Source organism: Apis laboriosa, unplaced genomic scaffold, assembly GCF_014066325.1.
Source record: "Apis laboriosa isolate Shangri-la unplaced genomic scaffold, ASM1406632v1 scaffold1_cov151, whole genome shotgun sequence".
Taxonomy (NCBI): Eukaryota; Metazoa; Arthropoda; class Insecta; order Hymenoptera; family Apidae; genus Apis; species Apis laboriosa.
Window position 1 is genome coordinate 5010628 of NW_025222279.1, and position 20105 is coordinate 5030732.

The following is a 20105-nucleotide window of genomic DNA, read 5'->3' on the forward strand; positions in this document are numbered from 1 at the left end:
AGAGAGAGAGAGAGAGAGAGAGAGAGAGAGAGAGCTGCTTCTTGTTTGAAACGAGCTCGTTGCAGAACTCGTTGCAAGCAAAGTAAACATTTCATTGATATTGGCAAAAATTGATAATGGTTTATTTTTAAAGAGGAAATCGAAATCGACCAAATGTACGTTTTTTTTTCGCGTATAATCGTCGTAAATTATAAGTTAGTTTCAACATTTCGTACTTGAGCTATTTACTTGAGTTATTTCAGCCAACTTCGGCCAAATGGAACTATCATAACTTAAAACTGCAGTTTTGGATATTGGGCCATTGCACCGGGTGCGATAAACTGCAGCAGAGTCGCAATACTCTTGGTGCAACCGGGAAGAAATACGAAATTCTTTTGGTCATTCCCAACGAGTTTTCTTCGCGGACTCGGACCATTCAGGCACACGTGCACGACTGATTGCATAACGCCAGGCGCAACGCACAATACTACCTCTCTTTCGTCATTCTTCTTTCTATCCTTTCCTCGTTTCTTTCATTTTTTTTTAAATTTTAACCAAATACAAGGTAGATTAAAGAAAAAAGAATTATTGAAATTTTCCAATACAATCATCGAATCGAAGGAACAACGACGAAATCTCACGAATAATTTTATTCAAGGGTCAAAATCGATCGCGAAATAAATTTGCCTCGATTCTAGTAAGTAAATATTAAACAGCTCGCGTTCCACCAGACAATCGGATTATCGGCCGATATTAAAACAATTACAACTCGAATACGATTTGTTGCGAAACGATCATTTAACATGGCTTTCGTCGTGGCAAATATAATGTTTCCGTATAATGAACACGTATCGAAACATGGCGGAATACAGGGCGTAATATCCGTGCAAAGCCGCGCGAAACGCGTTTAATGGACTGTCCGTCAAACCGGACGTCGCCGAGGCGATTACAACCGTGTTCAACGAACTACCGTGTTGGAAAATTTCGCGGTTGTGTAGTTGTCGCTGAAAGCACGTGAAACCGATCAGGTGGATTCGACGTACAAACGAATAGAAATAAACGTGTATATATATATATATATATGTGTGTGTGTATACACGTGGTACATATATCACGAGCGGTGATATACAAAATGGGAGTAAATATTGAAAGTCAAAACGATGGCCGGGGCTCGATTGATCGGATCGCTTTTCGAGAAGATTCGAGTGTGCAGAAGAGGATTTTTGTTTCGATTCGTTTCGAATTTTTCTCTTTTTTTTTTTTTTCCCCCATTTTTGTTTATAGAGGCTTTCGTTTCTATAGGGCTTTGCGGTGGTATCGCAACAGTACGTTTCGTATTGTTTGAAAAGTTAATGGACGATGTAATTTATTTGCGTTTTTTTATTTATTTATTTTTTTTTTTTTTTTGCTTGGTTATTTTTCTACGATATGAAGTAGTAATTTATTTATTAATGACGCAAGTTGACAAGGTAGTTTAGTATAGACAAGTTGTTAAAGTATATAATTAAACGTAATCAATATTTTTGCATTTATATATATATATATATGTATGTATTTTTTTTTTATACTTCATTTTATACTTTTACTTTTACCCACAACTATATTAAGCAATCTTTATTCGTGTAATAAAACTCGTATCTCTAATAAATGTCGCGCATTACACAACGATAAAATACGATAATTACGGACGGAACAGGTTTTCAATAACCCCGAACCGAACATTTTCACATTCCTTCGTATCTTTATCCCCCGATCGATCGCCAATTACCATTTATCTTCTATAATTCTTATTTCACACAAAACGGGGCATTTCTCTTCAATCGTGAATAAAAAAAAAAAAAAAATTCTCCTTCAGAGAGAGTATTTCGATTAAACAAAAAAATTATCTCTCCTTCCATGCATCTTCCTTCCATAAAAAAAAAAAAAAATTTTCTCATAAAAAAAAGGAGGATAATCCGTCAGAAGGAAGCGTAAGTGGCGCGACACGGTATTTATTTATCGTTTTCTCGCATAAATTCAGGCCGCGCATCTCGTCCCTTGAAATTTGCAATACGAATATCGCAACGGTCGCATTACGTCGTATAAATTTTCCAGGGGGAAAAAAAGCGATCCTTTGACGAGGCTCTCACTCGACGGTATTCGAATATTTTTTTTCCCCTCCCCTCCGCGTCTCTCTTCGTCCCACCCTTTGTAGCCAGATTATATCGCGTCGAAATATCCTCCACCAACCTCTCGGTGTATATATATATATGTATAATGCTCGAATCGTTTGCTCGATGTTTAACGCCGCGCGAATCGTATCGATTCCGCCCCATTTTTATCGACGCGCGTGTTCGTCGATCGAAATAATGGATTTACGAGCAACGAGATCGACGGACGTATGGGATTTTCACCGGAAAACACGGAAACGACGTGTTATCGTTATACACGATCGGGGATAAATCGAGGGAAGATGGTATAAATTTTCTGTTCAACCTTCATCGATTTCTCGTGTTTTTTTTTTTTTTTCATAGAAACTTTCGTTCGTGAAACTGATCAAAAATGTTACTTGGAACATATTACTTGGAATGTTACTTGGATCTTGAAGAATAATTTCGAAAGATTTTTCTTTCAATTATCCGTCATAAAATTCGAAAGAAAATAATTTTACAACAAATTTACAATACATATATATCTTTAATCTCATAAAACTCTTTCATCGTAAACTCTTCTCACTTCACCATTACCACCAGTAAAAATAATTCGAACGCGATATTATTATCAGAATCGAAATACCGATCTCCGATTTCCCTTCCTTCGAAGAAGAGACTCTTCGAATCAGACTCTTCGATCTCCCCCGTTTCGAAACCTCGTCCCTATTAATAGAGATGCAAATCGTCTCGCGGCATTTGCACAACCCTTCCTCCCTCCCCCCGTAAAACACAGGGAGGAAAATAAGCAAGGGGAGTGGGGGCGCGCAAATAGTGGAGATTCGGTTCATCGAATCTGTCCGCAACGCTTCCCTTCGATTAATAACTCGCCGCTCGAATCATTACCGGGCTATTTGGCACGAGTACACGGAAGGGAAAGGAGTGGGGGGGACGTTCCGCGGACCCAGTCATCTTTGCCGGGCTTGCTCGTGACGAGGGGTGAAACGCGCAACCCAAAGCGTCCTCCCCTCCTCCTCCTCCTCCTGCTCCTCCTCCTCCTCTCCCCGTGTACGCACGTAAATCAAGTTCTATTCACGAATTCCGATTGAAACCTCAATCAGACGTGATTCGCGCTAAAGGCAATGGGTTGGCTCTCGGATGGCTGACGGAGAGATAATAGAAAACACATGGGGAGAGGGGAGGGGGACGAGGACGGAGAGATGCCAACGGTGGATGCAAATTGCCGTGATTGACTGGATTCACGGAATCCAGTTCGATTCCCATACGGTGGCCGAGCCCCCATCGTTGTTAAACAAGCTTTGTAAATAAACGTGCATGCTCAAACTCTCGAGGAAAAATCTCGGATGGATTCTATTTTTGAGCGGGGGCGGGGGAGAAAGGGCGACGACGAAGACGAGAGGATACTTTTCTCGCTTTAGCTCGTGCAAGCTTTTGATCCAGTCGATCGAAAAGGAGACGAAAGATACCTTTTCTATTTATCTATTTTGTTCTTAATGTATTCTGTAAATGGTGATAATTAGATGATATCGGATGATCAGATTTGTTAATTCGAATTGGATTTGTTAGAAGAAATTAAAATTAAAATCTTTAGAAGAAATGGATCCAATTAACAATCCATCCATTAACCAATGGATCTATTGGTGTAAACATAAATTTAAGTATATTATATATAGTATTATTATAATATGTATTATTATGTATATATGTATTATATATATATATATATGTATTATGTACTATTATAATATGTATATTATAATAATATTAACCCTTTGCTCTCCAACGGTGACTCTCGATCACCATTTAAGTTAATGCCGTAACTCCAGCGGTCATTCTCCGGCACCATTTGGATTGATGCGGCAAATATTATTATAATATATTCTAGTAATTATATATTATAGTATATTATATATAATATAATATATTATATAATACATATATATATATTAATATTATATATATACATATATATATATATATATATATATATATATAATATTATAACATATATTATATAATATTATATAGTATAATAAANCCATTTGGATTGATGCGGCAAATATTATTATAATATATTTTGGTTCTTATAATATATTCTAGTAATTATATATTATAATATATTATATATAGTATTATTATAATATATATATTATATATATTATAGTATATTATATGTATTGTATATATTATTATAATATATATAATATATATATTATAGTATATTATATATAGTATTATTATAATACATATATTATAATAATATTAAATTATAATTATTTATATTAATATTATATGTATTGTATATATTATTATAATATTATAGTATATTATATATAGTATTATTATAATACTATTATATTATAATAATATTAAACAACTCGTGTTACCAATTATACCAATTATATCTTTTTTCCTCGGCCATTTCACGATTTATTCTGTACGGGGTAACAGCCATTACCTGGCCGCGATGTTACGAATTAACCAAGAAGCCAACCAATTAACCAAGATGTTCTAATAACCACTTCACGGCGTATAAACTGTCATTGTAATTGAATTAACTGTCTCATTTCCCCGCACATCGAACATCAACTCTTCGAGGCTCGACTAAAACTAAAAAAAAAAAGAAGAAGAAGGAAATCTTTCGTCACGTTATCGCTTCCATCGTTTCGACAATGTTTCGAGAGATGCTTATCGATGCCATCGATATGATGATTCGCGGGTGGAATTAATGAAACAGCGCCTCTGTAGTGGACACAATTTTTTGGGGCACAGGTTGGTCCTTTCATCGTTATCGCGAGCGCGCAACGTGCTCGAGATAACTTTCCACGCGTGTCCCTTCAATGGCCGCCACTGGCGGCCATTCATCAGCGTGAAAGCCTTCCCTCCCCTCTTGGCCGCGTGAAAACCAACCCTTTCGATGGAAAACGCACACGGGACACGTCGTCACGGATCGTTGCCGTGAATAAACACAAAGCTAGCCAGTGCACGCCCGATTCTAATCGCGGCCGATTTGGAAGAGAGCTGTGCAAGAGGAGAGGAGAGATTTGGATCCAATCGGTCGGTAAAGGAGGGAGAGAATTTTTAATGCGGCTCGAAAATGGAAAGACGGATAGAACAAGTGTGAGATTGAAAGGAGGATGGAGCGATTGCTTTTGAGAGGGGGATGCGTTTGAAACTGGTTTTTGGATGTTTCGAGAAATGAAATTTGGAGGATTGGCCTGAGAGATGAATTTTTATGAATTTTTATAGCATCGATGGATGAAAGATGACGCGTATGCGTATGCGATATAGGTTGAATTGGGAGAAAAGCGGAGGTTTTGGATGTTGACGAGAGGTTCGAGAGGATTATGTTTCGAATGCCGAGGAATGCTGTTGGAAAACAGTTGACGAGAAGACGAGTGAATTTTCAATGTATGGACAGTATTAACCCTTTTGCTCTCCAACGGTGACTCTCCAACACCACTGGGATTGTTGCAACTTGAACGGCGATAATATTTATTTATGTTTGATTTTTTTAGAATATTGCTTCATAAATAGATGTAATCTTATCTTATGAGTAATCTTATGAGGCCACCGAACGCACCGAACGCGCGGATCTGAGTCTGAAACTAATTCGACCGAGCGAAACAGGCTTGGAATGCAAAAGGTTAAAGTATAAAGGATTGAGAAAAAGGTAATGCTTTAGGGAGGAGAATGCGTTTGAGAGGAAGCTTTTTAAATGTTGAAAAAGTTTTGTGTTGGATTGGATATTATTTTGTAAGAATAATGGAATAATGGAGATTTATAGAAATTAAAAATTGTTGTTTCATGCGAAAGAAAGATTGGCAAGATATCGTTTCGTCTATTTCGTTATTATGAAAGTAATTAAAAATTTAGATAAATTAGCCGTACGTAAGATAATCATTATACGTTTGTGTTTTCGATAAAAAGATTAAAATGATTATTCCCAATTTAATTAATTAATACACTCGTGAATAATGTGTCCACGGAAACAAATGATTCCTGATTGTTCTATTTCTGTTGTATATAATGTATCGTTGGAAACGATGATAGCGCGTCGTTGCCTCTTTGACGTTGATTATTCGTCCGAATAAATTTAATCAACCCTTTAATCGACAATTATGCAGACCACCGGCAAACGAAATACGTTCACATAATTCACGATTTAATCACCTTACGTTGGAAATTTACATTGTCCAATATCTAATTATTATTATTACAATATTTGATACGTTTTATAAAAATATAAAATATCAAAATGAAAATGCAACTTCATACAGAGTAAGAGTTTAGATTAATACAATTCGATGCAGCGTCGAAAATCGAGAAGGATTCGTATATAATTCACAATCGAACATGTTAGACTAGAAGCAAAACCTTTTTGACTTTCTTTCCAATGCGCTCTCCAATTCCGAGAAACGACAATTTTATCCCAAATTCAATTAGAAAATATGAATCGTGACAATTATAATTATCAATCACACGATTCGCAACAAATATATTTATATTTCATCGAGGATCAATTTTTCTGATATTTTCCACGATCTTTACAAGAAAAATATCGATTTCTCTCGCGCATTCCCTTCTCACGTTTCCGTTCCACCAGAGATCGAAAAGTCGAGAAAACGTCTCGGTGGAGATGGAGGAATCCTCGACGAATCGTGGCATCGATTAATTAACAATTACGACGCCGAATGACGTACGCGCGAACGCTAATGAGGCCGAGATCCGCGTTTTCGACCGCGTTTACACGTGTACTGAAATGGCCGTGTTTCCCTGCCACTGAATTTACGAGAGATCCGTTTCACCCGGACGGAAACTCGATTTAGCCCCTCTCGCCCTTATGTAACGTCACCATTCGTGGGTCAGACTGCGCTTTAATTGTGACTAATACCTTTCGCGTTTGAACCAAAATTGAGAATTATTTAACGACAAATGAGATGTTTTTATTTAAGTGAAATAAATTTTATTCGAAGTTAAAAATGGGAACGGGTTAACTATTCGTGGAGCAGGCTGCGGTTTAATTGCAAAATTGAGTATTATTTAACGAAAAATGCGATAATTTTATTTAATGAAATAAACTTTAAATTTTAAGGACAAGAATGAATTATTTTATGGAGAATGGAAAATTAATTATTACAATAGTAGAGATATAATCCATTACATTTATATTTGAGATGTCCTAAAAATGGGAATAGGTTAACCATTCGTGAAGCAGATTGCGGTTTAATTGTGATTAACAGCAAAATTGAGTATTATTTAACGATAAATGCGATATTTTTATTTAAGTGAAATAAATTTTTAATTTTAAGTTGAAGGATGGATTATTTCATTTAAATTAATTATTAAAATTAAGACAATAGAATCCATTAATCGATTAATTATTCTTGAGATAATTTCCAGCAATATTTTTCCGCAGAAACTTTCGTTAACATTGGATAATCAGATGATAAAAAAGAATTCTACATGAATAACAATTAATTAATTTATTCATTATTCCATTTCTTTTTTTGATCAGCATCAAATATCCAACATTACTCGATTTGATTGCCCAGTGTCTTTTATTAAACTTGTTATTAACTTAATCTTTTGTCAATAACTCGTTAACAAAAGTTATTGCAGGAAAATTTTGAATATCCTGTATCATTGGATGCAAGAAGAATCTAAGAATGTTCTTTTTAAATAAAATACTTAATTAAATTCTTTCTTTATAAATTTTATCTCAAAAAACAAACTTATAATATATATTATGTAAATCAATCATAGAGCCAACGATTTCTTATTTTTCTAAACATATAGAAAATATTGACTCACTTTTTCCATTTAACAATTCATTTAACACTCTATATCTGTATAATTCAAATTATAATACGATCATCTTTCACGAGAAACTGTAATAAATTGAAGAAGATCGAGAATGATGATATTTTCCCTTAATCCAATAATCCATTAATTGTATTGAAAAATCTATCTTCGTAGACTTAGTTTTACGAAACGTCTGACACGTGTCTAAAGACTTACACAGAGGATATGGAGTTATCTGGGGAGGAAGTGGATGCCCCGCTGATTTAATGGCCGATCGTCCGCGTAGAACCGCAATCTACGAGCATCGTGATTCGAGTACCGAAATTCCAACGATGAACGTGTTTGTCTCGTTTGGAGGAGAGAAAAAAAAAAAAAAAAAAAAAAACGAAGCGTGCACGTTCCCCAGAGGATTCGCGGATCGTTTGATTGCTCGCCGCTGGTTCGTTAGAGGTTTTAATGGATTTTGCGAAAGGGCGTTTTTGCGAAATCGAGGATGAAACAAGAAAATATTATATATATATATATTTTTTTTTCCCACTTTAATTCTCGTACTCGTTGTGTTATTTCGAAACGATCCAATCGATGGCTCGTTTCTACTTCTCATTTTACTTTTAAATAATTGTTATTGACCATTAATTTTAAATATCGAACTTGTAAAATTCAATATTTACACGCAACTTCGCTTCACATTTACACATCGTATATTATCGTAAATCAAACGTGTTCTAATATTTTCTTTTTTTTCTGCACAAATATCGCACCCGTGAAAAAAATATGATGAAAAATATGGGAAACAGGACGATAAGTTAAAAATGATAAACGAGATGTAGGGATTATGAAAATATATTAAAACAAATGGGGATATTAATAGGATAATCTCGAATTTCCGATAAATTTGCAATATAATGGAGCGTCCGAAGCCCGCTCATTTTACATTTTCAGGCTTCCCGGGAATTTTCTTCTCGCTCCCGTTACGTCATCATCGATGATTCATTCGAGCCGACGTTTTCGAAAATCGGGAAAATCACTTTAATATCCCGCTGTCACGTTTCATCATTCATCGTCTCCCCGTGTTTTACCTCCATTTCTTCCTCCTCCCCCTCCCCCCTCGCTCGACCAATCAACTCTACGAAACTCTTCAAGGTTATCTGCTCGAAGCGCGGATAATCGAGCCAAACTTGAATCGACGAACGTATCGATGGTTGAGGCCGACAGCAAACTAATTAAACTTTCAAACGTCTCTGAAAACGTATGAAAATTCCAACTTCTTTGCCTCCGTAATTATTTGAATTAAAGACTCTAGGGAGGAGGTGAGGGGTAACAAGTGTACAATTAACTCGTTTGAATTGGACTTAATAGTTTCTATAACATTTAATTTCAAGTATTCGAGAATATCTTTCGCTTCTGGAAACGATGGAATTTTTTTCAAAAATTTTTTTCAAAAATTCGTCAGATTACGAGATTCGTTTTTTTAATTTTTAAAATTACAAGATATCGAATAAATTCCATAATTTCTGTACTATTATTCAATGAATGGTATTCTAAAGAGCGTAAACCTTTCTTTTTCTCTCCTACATAAACCTACATAAAATGATTTCCGAATTTCCATCGAGCGGCTCGTTCTTACTTTCTCCATCGTCGCGTGATAAACGAACGAAGCATCTTCCTCTCCCTTTTTTCTTCAGTTCGAGCTAACGTTTGAACCGAGAGAGCGAAAGATGAACAGGGGTGTCGAGGCGGATTCTGAGTTTCGCTCTGGAAATTACGAATGGATTCGACAAAGAGGAATCGCGCTGATAATTGCCTTAGCCGGTGAAAATTCATTAACCGCGGCTTCGTTAAGTGGCAGCTCGAACTAATGGATTTCGGATTAACGAGGCGCGATGGAATCCGGAACCGAGCAAGAAATTACGCGGGGGTGATCGAACTCTGCCTAATTGCGACAATAGAGCTTAGAGATGCCATAAAGGATGTTGTTAATGATTCGAGAAAAATTAATAGTGAGACGAGTCTCGCGATTAAAGTTCACTTTGCAAAATGGCTTTCTTTTTCTTTTTTTTTTTTTTTATTTCAAACGATCACAACACCGATTCGAATTACATTTTTTTCTTTTATATTTGAAATAAAAAGGACGATTTATAATATGCAAGTTCTAAACAATTCCATCGAATGAAACCGGTCGTCTCACAATTTTCTTTCCAAAATATCCATTAAAAATATATATATATACATATATGTATACACTAGCAATTCAATTCAAGATAAATACATTATACAATCCTCTCCTGAAATTTCATCGAACGAAAAAAGATCAACACCTGTAACCATCCACCACAATTTCCCTTTTCAAACTTTTTTCGGTATAAATCAACATCGAGTTAATAAATTATCGAGTTAATAATCACATCTCGAAATACGTTCCATTAAAATCGAGTTCGACGATGCAGAGAAGTTGGGATCGCAGATCGAGCCCTTACAACGATCCACCCTCCTCTCCCTGGGTTCGTATTCATCAGAGGCCAATGCTCGCCCTTATCGCAGGCAACAATTTCGCGAAACGATATCGACGCAGGACCGTCGACCGGTGGCGCGGCATCGTATCGATTCACCCGACTCTCTGCCTCTAATCAAGGAACGGGGTTGAAAATCGTCCCCGAGAATACCACTCGGGGAAACTCGATAGCGGCGCGGCCATAATGTGACGAACAAAACGGCACAGGATGTCTGAGGCAATCTATACGTCGTCGTCGAGAGGAGGAAAAAAAAAAAAAAAAAAAAAAGAAAAGAGTGGAAGAAACGAGAAAAAAGGGTGGGAAAGAGAGAGAGAGGGAGAGAGAGAGAAAAGGAAGGCAGGGAAATGTACCAAGCAAAGGTATCACGCGTGTACACTCTTGTTCATAAGTACGGTTGTGACAATTTGTGCGTAGATTCGTGAGTGAGAGAGATTGAAATAAACGTTATATGCATATAGAAATGATTAGAGGTTATAAGATAGGTTTATTGGCATAATTATTAATAGCTTGATAAATATATATAAATAGGTTAATAAATGATAAATTAGAATTTATTCCGTAAAAAAAATCATATCAATCTTTGTGATGAAATATGGTAGAAAGAATAGAAATATATTAAATTAAATTGTTAAGTTTAAAATTATTTGCTACAACATTTTAAACATTTGAATAATTTTAAACGTTTCTCGAATGAACGTTAGAGTTAAAGCATTGTCAGAGTCGAAGTATTAACCGGTTGAAAACTAGTTAAAAATAAAATTACTTTAACTAATTACTTATTACAATGCAAAGTAATAACATTTATTATAAATTACAATTGATTTTAATATAACTAGGTGCCACTACAATTATTCCTGATTATTATTATTATTATTACGTTTTGAACAAATAAATTATCGAAATAACTCATCGAAATAAGTTTCATTCGTAACTTCAACTATTATTAAATTTTACCCCGTCACCGGGACTGTTCGTATAATTATGGAGAGGAGTGTACGCGGAGAAACACGTGTGAGACACGAGACACGGGATGGTTATCGCGGTTTGCGGTTATCGGATACGCGATTTCACGGCGGATCGTGCCTAATACCGAAATGCGGATTTTCCGGGTATTTCGCGGCGGGAATCGCGGGAAATCAGGATCATCCCCCTGTCCGCGGAAAACGGTCTATTAATCAATCGTTTCGCGACGTTCGGGCCTGAATATCATTCCCTGGATTTCGTTTCAGCCAGATTTATCGTAATGACAACGGGGAAGCTGGAACGTTTCGTGGATGGATGACGCATTAGGTCGAAAAAAAAGAAAAATTCAAACGATACTTTGTTTCCTTTTATATTTTCTAAACTTACCGGCAGTAGGTAATTTCTCAAAATTCAAATCGTCGGTATAATTTCGATTAATTCGAAACTTGGATGGAAAAAGACATTTCATAATTCATCCTTCATCGATGAAGAATGAAAATATCTAAAGTTTCTATTCTTTTTTTCTTTTTCTTTCTTATTCAAAGTTATCATCGATTTCTCAACGTCGTTAAGATAAACGATAATACAATTTTTCAACAAAACCTTTATTTTTATTACTATCTTAATATACGATGACTTTGAATAAGAAGAAGAAAAAAAAAATAGAAATTATACTCATTTTTATCCGTTATAATAATTTAACGAAATTATATCAATATATCAAAAATTATAACATATAAATTCGTAGAAACACGTTCAGAAATAATTGAAACTCTCGATCGAGTGACTCGAAAGAACGACACATTTTTATCCTTATACACGTTATTCCCATACACCCCAGAATTTGAACGTAATCTGAAACTCGGTAAAAACTCGATATTTCATCCCAACGATGGATTAGATTCTCATACACGAAAATTACCAGCTCGTAAAACACGTCGATTCGAACGTCCCTCGAATGCGTGCCCAGGCCAACCCCTTGTTTCAACCTCCCCTCGAGAGAGTCGGGGAGGGGGGAGCGGATAGGCCGCTTCTCGCCATCCAATATTCCCCGGACTATCATCCGTGGCGGAGGCATGGTAACGATGAAATTCGAGCGGCGGCATTCGTCTACCACGTTTTTTGGAGACTCGAACGCGCGGTACAGTCGTCGCGTATTACGGAGCGGTGCAACAACCTCGCGGTTATTTCGGGGTGGATCCCCCGTGTCAGGGAATGCACACCGTGCCGGCGTTCCTCCGGGACACCCGAAATTAACGGATTATCCGGTTGATAGTGTACCTGTTACCTGAACGTGTTACGCACACGTTTGAATAAAAGTCGGACGATCGAAAGGAGAATACTTGGAATTCAAGGCGAATACTTTAATTGTGCGATGTGAAGAAGGAAATATAGTTAGATAAGCAAAAATGTATATTTATAAGCACGTTTGATGAAATATAAATTTAGGAATAGGATTTATTAAATTTCGAATTCTCTTCGTATTTTATCGAATGTTGAAAAATGAATGGAATAGAAAGAAATATAGGAAAATGTACGTTAAAAGTTCAATGTTTTTTATTCGTTATTTTAGAAAGATACGAGTGAAAGAAAGACCTAGAGTCAAAATATAAATATGTATCGTTATCTAATATTATCTTCGAGGATAAATAGAGCGTTTATAGATCGTCCCGTTTATAATCATCCAATTTTTATTATAACTTTATCGTACTTCTTTTGCACAGAGCGAAATGCGCTTGGTTAAGAAACGTTGACAACTTATCGCCCGTATGTACTCTAGATAAACTTTGTTCCTCCTTTTTTTTCTCTTAGCTAGTGGCTCGAGGAAGATCGAATGACGCGTTAGGAAGGTATGAAATTCGGGGAATATTGCGGATATCGTGCGCCAACGCGATTAAGGGACCAGGTTCACACGAACCGTATAACACACTTTGCCATAAATATTGAATATCAAATTCGCGACACGATGGAGATTACAGCTGTTAACAAACGTTGTGCCCAATTTGTCGCGTTTTCTTAAATAATAAAATAATGAAAAATTGTGCCCAAAACACTCGAGTCTTTATTTTCCGATAAAATTCTTAATTATCTACATTTTTTTTTTTCCTATAAATACCTTAAATGTAAATTATTACATCTTCAAAATTGATAAACTCGCAATACAAATTCTACAAATCAAACTCTTACTTTTCTAGAAATAAAAAATAGAAGAGTGACTGTGATATGATAAACTGTCACTCCTCTTCGATAATACAATTTATTAAGAGTGAAAATTGTGCGAAGACGTTCAATTTTACACATTACAAAAAATCAGAAGATCCTTGAGAGGAACGGGGTGGAATTTAAAAGGCGCGATGGAGCACGACGTCGCGGTGGAAAATATGAAGAAAATATGAAGCGTTTGCCCGAGCTTTAAAGAGCTTTCGAAATAGCTTAAACGCCGAAAGAGGATTATTCCAAGATGGTGGCTTCGGACAACGAACTAAATTTAGTAAGCGAGGCCGAAACCGGCGGCCAAAACACGATGAAACACCGTGAAATGCTTGCTTCTCCGCTCCGAGGCCGGAGAATCCTCCCAGTTTTCGAGACGATCGATCGATGCGAGGATTGGCGACCGCGAGACGCGTCGCCGCGGCAAATTTCAAATCGAAATAAAACCAAAGAAAAAAAAAAAAAAAAAAAAAAAAAAACGGAGGTGGAGAATATCGAGCAATCTTTTCATCTCGTTTAATCGTTGTTTAATACTCTCCATCGTAAGGATACAGAGAAGACGATGCACGTGGAAATCGTGACATTTTTATCTTTCGAATATCCTCTTCTCTTTTTGCTTTTTGAATTTGGAAAAATTATAACTTTTTTCAAGTTATTACATATCGCGGAAGTGGATATTGCACATAATAATAATCGTGCGATGAAAACAAATATTTTTACCTCTCATTCCCTGTAGAATTAACGAAAATGTAAACTCACTGTTTGCACACTCAAACGCGTTTGCGCGTTATTGCACGGACACGATTGATATTTCCGGCGGGAAGATTTGCATTTAAAATTACCCGTGTATTTAAACGAAAGATCCTGTACAATTAGCAATGGAAAAATAATGTAAATTCCTCTCTCTCTCTCTCTCTCTGTCTCTCATTTTTCGTTTCGAATTCTCTTTCTCCCTCAGAAAAGAATTTTTGAATTTGCCGCCTTTTTATCGTTCGCCGAGTCTATACGTATTCGCCGCCGCTTAGCTAAACGCAAACGTGATTTATGCGAACGCGGGCCACCCGAGTTAATCACACTTATTACGGAATATTAATGGGCCCCGCGTAATTTCGATCGGTGGTTTAATCACACGCTACGTTACCGCCGCAGCCGCCGCGCGCTGCCACCGATCAACAAATTCCTCGGCTAATTTGTTAACAGGTCGAGTTTCTATGCAACTGCATCCACCGTGGAACGGCCGCCTCCATGGAAACGAGGGGGGAGGGGGGGGGGAGGGCGAGAGCGGAGGAGGCCGATTCGGCACGAAATCTCCTCCCACGTTTCCTCATCGCCTCGCAGCGATGCAATTACGGGACTTTAATGTTCACCACGGAATACCACGGGCCAGTTTCCAGCTGGGAATTTCATGGTTCGATGGTGATATTGGCGAAGGGGTGGTACACGAGGGGAGGGAGGGAGGGTCAATGTCGAATAAGGCCGAATTAAAAGAGATCGAATCGAGAGGACGAGGGACGATTTCCTTTCTCGGTCGGATTCTGAATCGGGTTTTAAAATCCGTAGAATGTCCGTAAATCGGCCGGATATGCTCGATTTAACGCGGCAAGGACGATTTAACGAGGGAGAGGAGGGATCGATTGGAGGACGAGGATCCTTGAAACAGGATGAAATAGTTTTGGAGACAGAGAGAGAGAGAGGGAGGGAGGGAGGGAGGGAGTTGATTTCTTTTTTTTATTATTATTATTCTTTTTTTTCTTTTTTTTATTATTATTATTACTTTTTAATTTTTTGTTTTGGTTTCGTAATTGGGCGAAGAGAAATGATTTGGAGAAGAATAAAGTTGATATTTCTTAATTTTTGTAATTGGTTAAAAGAAAGTTAAAAATTTGCGAGAGATAGCGAAAAGGAAAAAAAGATATAAAATTGGAATAATATTTCGATCGATCGAAATTGTTTTATACGAACGAGTAAAATGTACTTTAAAAGTAAAAGAAAATGATGTTTTCCGAGTTGCAAAATCTGGTGTGATAAAATCTTCTTCGAAAACAAAGATATGTCTCTTTGAACTCGAGGAATGCAAGGTTAAAGATGAGAGACTACGCCTCTTTATGCGTAGTATTTTATAATATAAAGACTGGTCTTTGTGTTGACTATTGATATCTAGAAAAATTACTATATAACCTATATTTTCTCATTGCATCATACTTATCTATTTGTTAATACCGGTTTCTCATTTTTAATATTAAAAGAAAAAGAAGAAAAACTTATTTAAAATTATCTAACTTATTTACCCTTTTATTCTTTCCAATGATAATTGAAGTGAGCGAGGAAAAAGTTCTTCGGACTTATTTATGAAAGGTTAAACGAAATCATATTTTCGTATGAAATTATACAGGATACCCTTGGCGTTGTCATCATTCGTTTTTTTTTTTTTTTTCCATTTAAATAATGTTTCACATTATTGAAAAAATGCTGATGCAATGTCCGGGAAGGAGTCTGTCTGAATCATCCTTTCTCAAGACCAATTCTTGCAGAGTTCTTACCACATCCATTTTGCCGTACATTACCATACATTTTCTTGCTCCTTTATCATTAAGATACAATATCTTACCGTATATTTCCTACTTTAATTCCACGTTAACTAAAAACTATACTCATACTTTAAAAGAATTGAATATTACAATATTTAAATAAATATTAAATATTCTAATTTTAATCCTAAAAATTTCAAAAAAAAAAAATATATGATCAGAAACAAATTAAACCACTAAAAAATTCAACTTGTGAACAAAGTCGACTAAAAATTCGAGACTTGTAGGTGCAAGATTTTTACTCCAGAATAAAACACGATTCGGAATGAAAAAAACCTTTTACCTCACTTTTTCCACACGGAGTTTAATCCAATTCCATCAAATGAACGAAAATTTAACTGTGTTTCACTCAAACATTTGGAAACATCCAACAAACCAATTACATTTATCCCGTATTTAATTTACTTACAATTCGAAATTCGTTTTTCATTCTCAAATATGTTTTTTCCCTCTCTCGTTCGATTTTTTATCAAATGAGAAAGATATAGGTTGTTCAGTTCCATTTCCTAACCTAACTTAATTAAACAAACTTGAAAATATTTATTCAAATAGTTGTTAATATACTTTGCAATTCTAAACTTGTTTTCCATTCTCAAATATATTTTTTCTTCCTCTCTCGTTCGATTTTTCATTAAATCAGGAAGATACACGTCGCAATTATCTATCGCATGATTTCGAACAATATTTACTTCCACCAAACATTTCCATTTGCTAACCTAATTTAATTAAACAAACTTGAAAATATTTATCCAAATCGTTGTTAATTTATTCTAAATTCGTTTTTCATTCTCAAATATATTTTTCTTCCTCTTTCGTTCGATTTTCCACCAAATCAGATTAAATACTTTCACATCGTAATTATATTATTAATCTGTCGCATGATTTTGGACAATGTTCACTCGCTTCAAACATTTTCCATTTCCTAACCTAATTTAATTAAACAAACTTGAAAATATTTATCCAAATCGTTGTTAATTTATTCTGATTCTAAACTCGTTTTCCATTCTCAAATATATTTTTCTTCCTCTTTCGTTCGATTTTTCACCAAATCAGATTAAATACTTTCACATCATAATTATATTATTAATCTGTCGCATGATTTCGAATAATATTCACTCTCGTCAAACATTTCCATTTCCTAACCTAACTTAAATAAACAAACTTGAAAATATTTATTCAAATAGTTGTTAATATACTTTGCAATTCTAAATTTGTTTTCCATTCTCAAATATATTTTTTCTTCCTCTCTCGTTCGATTTTTCATTAAATCAGATTAAATACTTTCACATCGTAATTATATTATTAATCTGTCGCATGATTTCGAATAATATTCACTCTCGTCAAACATTTCCATTTCCTAACCTAAGTTAATTAAACAAACTTGAAAATATTTATCCAAATCGTTGTTAATTTATTCTGATTCTAAACTCGTTTTCCATTCTCAAATATATTTTTTCTTCCTCTCTCGTTCGATTTTTCATCAAATCAGATTACTTTCACATCATAATTATATTATTAATCTGTCGCATGATTTTAGACAATGTTCACTCGCTTCAAACATTTCCTAACCTAACCTAATTAAACAAAATGGAGAACATTTAACCCGATCATTTAATCTGCTTTGCAATTCGAAACTCGTCGTTCAATCTCTGAAATATACATATACTTTTTTCCTCTTTCGTTCGAATTTTCATCAAATTCATTAAATTCTCAGGACGCATGTCACAATCACGTTAATCCGTCCGATGATTGCTCGAAACGCGGATAATTCCGTTAATTATAATGAGATACAGGCCGAATTTGATTTACGATACCGATACTTCGTTAGCCCCGACATTTAAACACGCGGGCTATTTACGGTTCGAAATCGTGTCGTGGATAAATCGGTCTGAATCTCGTCTCGAAGGAACGAAACGGATCGCCGGTTTAATATAGTCGACGTTTTCAACGTTTCCTCCTTCAGCGGTGGCTTCTTCGTCAATGATCGTTTCAAATAATCGATAACGCTTGTTCGATTTTTATGCTCGAAATGGAAGCGGGGATGGAATCGATACGTGAATTAATGGAGGCTGTGTATTTAAATGAGGCTGTGTCGTGAGATATATATACATTTTTTGATAAATGAAAAATAAAATATGACGCGTTTGGAGATTGGAGGGGAATGGATCTCCTCTTCCAATTTTTCATTGCTTCTAATTAAAATTATTTTATATATACACAATTTTTTTATATTAATATTGTGATTATTGGTAATAAATGAATGATGTCGTGTAAAGATGCAAATATGTTTGATGGTAATTTTACAAAATAATTTTCGGATAAAATAATTTTCTAAAACGAATTGAAGATCAGAAGACGACGTTGTTCGACAACAACTCTCAAGATATGATCAATACATCGAGTTCTTTTTTTAATTTGAAATTTCTTTTCAATCGATTTTAGAGAAGAAAAACAAACCTTTCGCGTAGAATCCATCCCCTTGGTCTACCATTTATAGAACACTTTGTAACATCTTTGATACCCTTCAAAGTGCAAACAATGGGTTCCATTAAAGGGCCAATCCCTTATAACGTTTGAAGATAGTTGGACGAGAAAGCTTTCAAAAGGCTACGGTCGGATGAAAAAAGGACAAAATATCGGAAGCGAAAAATCTTTTTTTTTTTTTCTTCAAACAGTAGAAATAGAGTTTGTGGGGCATAATGGAGTATAGCGGAGTCCAGTTTCAACTCGGTTTCCTCGGATATAATTTTTGCCTCGGAGGGGAAAAGCTTAAGACGTTACCGCTGATTCTCAAACTTTGAGAAAATAATCCGCTTGAAAGGGATAAGTTTGTCCTGTCTGAATCCACGAAGAAAAGTATGGATCATTGCGAAAATTGATCGAATTCAAGTTATACATAAAGATTTGGAAAAATTCTTGCCATTAATCTAATTACTATCATTTATACGATTAATCATATACGAGATTTATTAAAATTTTAATATCAAATTAAACGTATAATAAATCGTATCACGATTCAACATTTTTGATAATGAAATTATTGAAAAATAACTTTTTCATTTGTCTTTAGATTAAAACAAATGAAATATCGGACGTATAAATGCAAAGTAACGAACGTTCGCACGAATCGTTGAAATAAAAGAAGGAAATAACGATATTGACTTATTGATTTCAATCAAACCAAATTGTACCGACACAAGTATCAACGTGCAGTTAACCAGGCTCATCACATCCGATGGAAAAAAAGTAACATGGAAACCGACGATGACTTTACAGGCGAGTTTCCAACCGTTGATGCGATTAAAATTAAGAACGGCCAATGGGACGCTGGAAAGAAAGTTGTTCCTCGTTAATGAAAGAAAGTACTGTCCCACTTGAGAATAAAACGCGTAATCGGCGTTTATATTACATTTAATAGATCCGCAGAAAACGTAAATCGTTACCTCCTTGCGATTCAATTTCGAGAATTTCTTTTGTTTCGGCAAAAATATTTTTTCACATTTATTTTTCTCTCCTCTTCTTTGAGAAGGAAATCGAATTGAAAAAACGTAAAAAGTTGTAAAGTTCGTTTTAGTCGGAAAACAAAATTGTAAAGAAACAAAAAAAAAAAAAAAAAAAAGAGAAAAATGATAATTCATTTTTAAAAATTATCGTACTTTTAAAAATTTGTTCGGCAAAACACTTTTGATTCCCTCTTTTCACATTTTTCACCGAGCGTATATAATAAAACGTTTGGCGAATTTTTTTCCTCGTTATACCTTTTGTAATATCACATTGTTCGACAATGTTTGTTTTTCACGATTCGAGACTTCCAAATTTTGCGCGTGTTATTATTACGCAGCGAAAATTCAGTTTCGCGGTAATGAAGTTACAATAAAAAAAAAAAAAAAAAAAAA

At 35.3% G+C, this 20105-nt stretch overlaps 1 protein-coding gene across 8 annotated transcripts in view; it reads right to left on the bottom strand.

Annotated features, from left to right (window-relative positions):
- The window catches only part of LOC122712377 (guanine nucleotide-releasing factor 2), an 84860-nt gene that overhangs the window by 8451 nt on the left and 56304 nt on the right, over nucleotides 1–20105 (bottom strand). The gene's annotated exons all lie outside the window — the stretch shown is intronic.